This window comes from Capsicum annuum, chromosome 2 (assembly GCF_002878395.1).
Source record: "Capsicum annuum cultivar UCD-10X-F1 chromosome 2, UCD10Xv1.1, whole genome shotgun sequence".
NCBI lineage: Eukaryota > Viridiplantae > Streptophyta > Magnoliopsida > Solanales > Solanaceae > Capsicum > Capsicum annuum.
The window spans coordinates 122,943,342-122,951,600 of NC_061112.1; positions in this window are offsets into that span (position 1 = coordinate 122,943,342).

The following is an 8,259-nucleotide window of genomic DNA, read 5'->3' on the forward strand; positions in this document are numbered from 1 at the left end:
GCTGAGTAGCTCCACTAGCTAATATCCAAGATTTATTGCCAATGTTTACTAGGTGTGCATAAGAATTGAAAAGTTTAGCTTTACCTGCAACCCTCACGTTGGCAGAAACTTGAGTATTTGTACCTTGTTTTACAATGCTCAAGTGTTGAAGAAGCTCCAGCAGTCGTCCCACAACATTTTGAGTCAAGAACCTGGTGTTTGGAACACTCCTGCCGACCTGCTTCCTAAAAGTGTCGAAACTGTTGTTGACTTGAACTGTTTCTTGAAATTTTCTCTGTTTTGTAAATTTGAAATTAGCAGGAAACCCATGAATTTTATAACATTTATCCACTGTATGGCCTGCTTTCTTACCGTAAGCACAAATTAGATTATTTGGGGTATTGAACAAGATGAAAAAATTGAAATAACATGATTGGATAAGACAGAAAGATGAGAATTTGAGATGATGAGATTTTGAGACAAGATGATTGAATCAAACTTGCTCTGATACCATGTAAGAATTGAAGGAAATCGGATGAATTGCGAAAAAGAAAGACAAGGAATTTACGAATAATTTCTTCTCCTTTCTTGATTGATCGTTTTAACTTTGTACAATATCCTATATATATATACAAGTAAAGAATCAAATTAAATACTTAGATAGGTTACAAAATAATGGATACACTTCTAAATAAGGTAGGAAACTAAAGGATAATCTTCTAAATAAAGTAGGAACAAAAGACTTCTAAATAAGATAGGAAACAAAAGATTTAGCTAGGATGTACAAAAAGAATAAAATAATATGTACAATGATTTGTTGAAGTTGACGAAATCATCATCATTAAATCATTCCCAAGTCACCTAATCCATCAGCGAATAATGTTGAGGTTGCAGCAAACGAGTGCAATGAAACAGGTGAATGGAACGGGTGAACCAACCCGATCCAACGAAGAAAATACAACATCATTCCAATAAAATTTAATGTTTTGGGAGATGACTACAATTAATAACAAGCATGAATTAAGAATTAAGAATTAAGTGATAAATTATCAACTTAATTTTTCAATTTGAACAATTAAAAATAAATATATATTTTCAGCATAATTGACAAATAAAAATAGAGAAAGCCAGAAATAATAATGCTAGTGGGAGTATACCACTTGTAAATGCGAGCTCAATTTTCACTAACCCTCTTAATTATTTGTAGACTAAAGTTCTCTATCATTAGAAGGCAGAGGGTTTTCAAAAACAATCATTACCAATGTTGAAATTGTGATCATGAAAAATTCATTAAAATTTGGGGTTGTGTTATAATGTTGAAATTGTGACCATGAAAAATTCGTTAAAATTTGGGATTGTGTTATTTTCTTGTCTGTTTATTTAGTCTATTCATTTGACTGTAGAAATTAGTCATATTTAAACGTTGAGTTTAATTAATATATAGTTTAGATTGACCAATAAGAACTTATAAGTATATTTTAGATTTTTGGTTTGATATATTACACTATTCCAAGAAAAAAGAAAAGTTAATTTGTTTTGTTTGTTAAATAAATAAATAAATTAGAATATTAAAATTTGGTAAGAATTGCACGAGCCAGAAAAATTGGAAGGGGATTACAATATTAAAAATTGAACTCGGATCAATAAAGTGGAAGTTTAGGTAGCCAACAAACTGAATTATTAAAAATTACTCTGTATGCAACAAATAATCAAAGTGGCTCTATTAGAATCTTTTTCTAAAATAAGTTCTAGCAACCATAGTACTACAAATTAAATGACATGTTGGGCTTGGGATGTCACTTACCCATTTTTTTCACGGACAAATTCCAGGCTATTTGAGCCATATTCATGATGTTACCCATTTTTTTTGTCCTTAAAAAATCTTAGACTGTTGGATTTGATGGTCAAACAAGTATGAATGTGTTGTATCATCTTGTTTCAAGTATATATATTTTTTAAAAAAGAAAAAACAAAAAGTAAATACAAGTGGTGGTACTTGCTTAAACCTTGTGATGTCAATTCCCCCCCCCCCCCCCTCCCCCCCCCCCCCCCAATATACTCAATGCATCAAAACTGAATTGTATGTAATTTCTTTCTTTTATTGGTACATATAACCTTGTGCTTTCAAGGGATTTTGCTGCATTTTTCCTGGAGATGGAATTAAAGCTTTAAAAAGGGCAGCCGGTGTACTAAAGCTTCTGTTGTATGCGAGGTCCGGGAAAGGACCCAAGTACAAGGGTTTATTGCATGCAACCTTACCCTACATTTCTGCAAGAGGCTGTTTCCATAGCTTGAACTCGTGCCCTCCTAGTCACATATCAGCAGTTTTACCCGTTACTTCAAGGCTTCGTTCGAATTAAAGTTTTGTAGAAATGAAATCTTATAATAGAGAATAAAGGAAGGGGTTGGGGGTTGTGGTAGTTTAAACGAATCCGTAAATGTCAAAACTTCTAAAGGCAACAGCAAACAAATCTTCATAATATCTTAGGATAAGGACCACATTGATGCATGCAATCAAGTGGGGACATATTTTGTAAGTAACTTTTAAATTCTACATGCTACATTAGCATATTTGGTTCTTGTTCTTTCTCCAAGTGCTAAAAGGAAGAAAGAAAAAAATGTGCTCCAATTATATATCATAGTCCATGGTTATTGAAATACAACTTTAATTCTATTGGGAGTGTGTGTATATATGCCAAATCCCATGTGGAATACATGTGAATTGCGAATATTAATGTTTATGTTGCTAGCTTGGAAAGTGTATTCTTTGTTATATTGGAGTTATTCCCTTTTTCCTAAAGTAAAAGTCTTGATTAGGGTGTTTATTTAGTGTACCTAAATTCGTATATATGCTCAAGTTCATATTGACACTACATATGGGGTGATCATCTAATTTACTTGTGCTATTGATGTCTTCTTCTAATCTAGTATATACAGAATAACTAACTTCCAATATAATGTTACTCTCTTTTGAGCCACGTGATAGGTCGGGTGTTAAATGAGTGGTTTGAGCTAAATTTATGGACAAATAGGTTGAATTAATGAAGGAAAAATTACATAAACTAGCAATCTTAAGGCATTAATTACAATTAATAGCAATAGTTTCTCAAAATTACAATTAATAACAAAACATAGCAATATTTTACCTCTGTTAGAGAAAAGCGCGTGTATTGAACTCCTCCTTTTACTCATCCCCTTTTCACGCTACTTTACCAAATCCAATTCCCTACAATCTTTAATTTTATTTTCTCAAGATATTGATAAACATTGCATCCTTCAATTAAGGTAAGTTTATTTTAAAATTAATGCAAGTTATATTTTTCATATAAATTCTTTTATGTATTTTATTGTTGAATTTTTTTTTCAAAATTTTCATTCTTCTCTGCTGATTTCATCTATTAGGTTTTTTTTGTGTGGGTGTTGAAATTTTTCGGAGTTCCGTTATAATGGCACAACATGCAAATCGTAGTAGTTCCATTAAAGGTATTCAACCGATGAATTTGATTTCCGATGAACTACCATCGTTTAGTCTTGGGCTAGCACAAGATGAATATTTAACTTGTGTTCTACTAATATTCAGCCTAAGGGAGGTATTAGCAGTGAAGATGTGAGATTGAAGCACCGTAACAATCCGAAAAACTTTGTGAAAAAAATGAAACGGAAAGATTTGAGAAAATCTTCATCCCTAAAATCCACAAAAATTCAAAAATCGATGAAAAAAATGAAGTTGGATGAAAAAGGTGAATCTAGTAAAATTGCAAGTCATGTTTCATCTGATTTCGAATTCGAAGAAGAGAAAGTAAGTGGAGGAGGTATGATGCTATTCGTAAACTTTTATAGTTTCTAGACAACATGTTCATATATGTATTTTATATATACAATTTATTAGGTGTGTATTTATTTTTCAGTTTTGTTAAGATATGAAATTGTAGTCCCTAATGTTATTTGTATTTAAGTTATGTGTAAGATATTAGAATTTGTCACTGATAAGGTTTGTATTTGATGTTCAGTTGTATTATATTCTGGTTACTTAAATTTGGACCATTCATGTATTCATAAAATACATATGTATATGTTTGTCATATAAGTATAATATGTATTCTGTAAATACATAAATGATACTATTTTGACATGTAAAGTATATACATGCTACAGTTTAGATATGTTTTTGTTTTGTTTACTGCTATGATTTGTATTTAATGTTAAGTTGTATTTGTTATCATTAGATTTTAACTATGATATGTACTTCTTTCTTCTTAATAAGCATGATTTTTGTACTAGTTATGTAATACATATGTATTTGGTTTGCCTGAAATATATGAAATATATTTGTTACAGGTTAGTTATGTTTTTTTTTTGTTATTGATAATATTTGTATTTTTTGCTCAATTGTATTTGTTATTCATGAGATGATGACAATATTTGTATTTTAATGTTTGATAACTAAGATATGGACCAGTGATGTAACTTTAAGATGTATTTTCGTAAGCATCTTAATTTTATAACAGGTTCTTACTTATTGATATATGCATTTGCAGGGATTGTGGCTTATATATGGTGACATATGCTGAGTGTCTTACTTTTGGTAAAGGTGTTTCATATGTTGGTTTTGACCCAGATCTTATTCGCACAAGATATGCCTCACTAATGTGGAATTATGGTTTGAGGAAAGAAGAAGCGAAGGCACAAAGTGATGATGAAGCATCAATGCGGCCTCCTCAAAAAATTGGGATGACAGAAGACACTGAAGTGCATGATCTTTGATGTGTATTTTTGTTTTGTTGAAGTTTACAACAGTTAATATTAGGTGGATAAACAATATGTTGAATATTTCTTAAGTTTCATATGTTACTTTAATGTTCAAAGATGATATATTAATGTTTATTTACTGTTATATTAAAAATTTTTATGTTTAATTTTTTAAACTTCAATATTTTCATGGTTAGTTTATGAAAATGTTAGCAATATGCCCTTATGAACTTCTGTTCTATCCAGTTTTGCATATGTATTTATGTCTAATGTATATGTATTTTTCAATTATGATTATATATACATATGTATTTTTACAGAATTGCACATACATTTTTGAACAATGCATAGTTATTGTGGACTGAAGCAGAATATCATATAGATTTATGAGTCATATGTATTTATGAATAATACACATGTTCATTTGAGTGTACATATGTATTTTTAATAACGCATACGGTTTTTTTACAAGTCTGAAAGTATAATTTTCCTAATATGCATATGTATTCATACTCTTCTGTATATGTTTTTGTCTGCAATGCATATATCAAATAAGTAAGTTTCTGAATATTTTTAAATAATGCATATGTATTTTCTAATTATGCGTATATATTCATCAATAATACATATGTATTTATTACAAGATGTCCATATGTTTTTGTCTAGCTAATACACATATATACAAACATATGTACTTTTACAGATTTGCAATTGAGTTTTTGAACAATACATATTTATGATTAATACATATGTGCATTCCAATTTGCAGTTGTATTTATGTCTAATGTAAATATATTTTTTCAGAAATACGTATGATTTCTTAGTATTACATGCAGACGTAGTTTTATGGATAAAACATATGTATTTTTTACTAACGAAAAAATACCAATAGTGTGTAATTTTGAAAGATGCATCATTTTCAGAATCTAGTACACTATATGCCAATAAAAATATATGTCCTGCATATGAAAAAATACAAATAAGAGTGCATGTTTTATACACATAAAATACTGCATATGTATATTATAAATACATACAGCTGAAAACATATGTAACTGCTAGTGAACACATAAATATACTATATATGTATAATATATATACATATAGCTGGAACCATATGTAATTGACAGAAAAAAAAACTGCATATGCATAATATAAATACATATAGGTGGAAACATATGAAATTGCCAGTGAACACATAAATAGACTGTAAATGTATATTATAAATACATATAGCTGAAAATATATATATCTGTTAATTCATATTCAATTTGAATGCCTTTGCATGTTACATCTACATCAATGTGTGAAGCCAGTACTGTGTAGAGTTGGTTATACGAAGCGTTTATGCTCAACAATATCGCATCAATGATGTAATCTTCATATTGTTGTTCATATGTCCATCTATCAGAGTGTTTAACGAGAACAGGTATGCTTCCCATTTTCAATGTCCAGAACACTACAAATCTATAAAAATAACTTCGATTATCAAATACGTACTACATACAATAAATCAGTTGTATATACAAAACTGGAAAATGAATTCCAACAAAAAACAAATCTTTTATTCGAATACTATATATCCTCGTCTTAAATTCAAATTTAACGTATAACAATTGTAATTTAGTTTTATAAATACAGAACGATAAGGACAACTTTGAATTTTGAAAAAAAAATCACTATCAACATTTCATCTCAGAACTGATAAAATTCAAAATACGATCTCAACTTTTGAAATAGATGAATGTTACGAATGAGTTATTATAAACTTTTCAAAAAATTTCGCAATTATATTTTATAATATTCACAAACACAATCAAATTTGATTATCGATACCTGTAATTGGAACATTGTATTTTCACTATCTTCATCAAAATTTGAGGCGACCATCAATAGTATTGGATGCACTATGTTTTTTGAATTTGATTTGAATTGTTGATTATGGAAAACGCTTTTTGAATTTGAATTTGACTTGAGTTGCTAATTTGAATAACCGTTTTTTAATTTAAATTTATGTTTGTGGTAAGAAAAAGAGTCATATAAGGTAAAGGAATCTAAGTAATTAAATGTTGCTTGAATTAAGGTTCAGTTTCTTCCATTTTAAACTCTAACTGATTAGAGTTATATTAGGAATGGATTCTTTATTTGTATATGTATTTATGTAGCAATATTTTACTTAAATACATAATACAACTTGCTATTTTTCGTAATTTTGAAACTGTTGCTATAAAAGTTATAATTAAGACTTTATAGTTGCTATTTCTGAAATTTTTCCATTAATGAATGAGTCAATATTGAATTCAGCTAAAAATCAAAATATTACAGTAAGGATCGTAAAAATAGGTAGTCTTATACTTTTGACCTCTACTTGTCATGTGAGCAATACGATTAACCTTTTTTTAATCTCGAATGTTCGGAGGAAAACTAGTTAAACTTGAATTTTTGCTCATGAATAAGCAAGGTCAAAAATCCAAGCCACCTATTTCAAGTTCATTTTTATATAACATCTTCCCAAAAGTTAGTTGGTCTAAGATTAACTGGATTAAAATTAGCTAAATAATGAGTCATAATTCAACCTGGCAAACTCTTACCGTATTTTAATGTTTTATAATTTAGTATAATTTTTAAATTACCTAAGAAAGTTAATTTAAAACATCCTTCTTTATTTAAATATTTTGATAAAAGAAATTACAGGCAAATTTGGACTACAAATATAATCTAGCATCCCAAATTTTAAATGAATTGAATTTGTACGAATCATGATGGGATGAGCTTATCAATAAGCAGATCATTAAACCGTTCAATTTTGGCCAAATTGGACATGTCAATAGTTTTATATATGGGTTTACTACTCTTTCTCTGTTTCAATTTATTTTTTGTTTTGACTTAGACACGGAGTTTAGAACAGTTAAGAACACTTCTAAATTTTGAGCTTTTAAATTAAAAATAAGTAGAATATATCAAAATGTCTTTAATTTGGTGTCTGAAAAATCAGTTGCATTGTCAAATCAAAAAAGAAAAGTGACATTTTTTTTCAAACAAACTGATAAATGAAAGTAAGACAAACAAATTGAAATGTTGCGGTTACTCTCTGATGGGAAATGTGTATTGTGTATGTCAACTCCTTTCTCATGGATAACATGAAAGGAAGCCGCTACTCTCTCATGAGGGATAACGTGTATATACTCAAGACAACACCTTCCTAATAATTTTTAAAATATATATACACTCAATTACACATATAACAAAATTACTCACATGAATTCGTATGTGGAAAGGGCTCCAAACATGGCTTAATCAATGTGTAATCTTAGCATAAACATGCTTATATAAAGAGAAAACAATCATACCTTTAACAAATCACAAGATATATAACTAATTTTGTTTCATACTAGCAACTCATGTTGTTACACTCAAAATTTGGAAGAGAGTTATCAATGATATGATGTTGCAAGCTCATGCACCTGTTCAGGTTTAATAAAAATCCTAACTCCATCACCGAGCGATGTGCCAAGTATGTTGGTCCGCCAG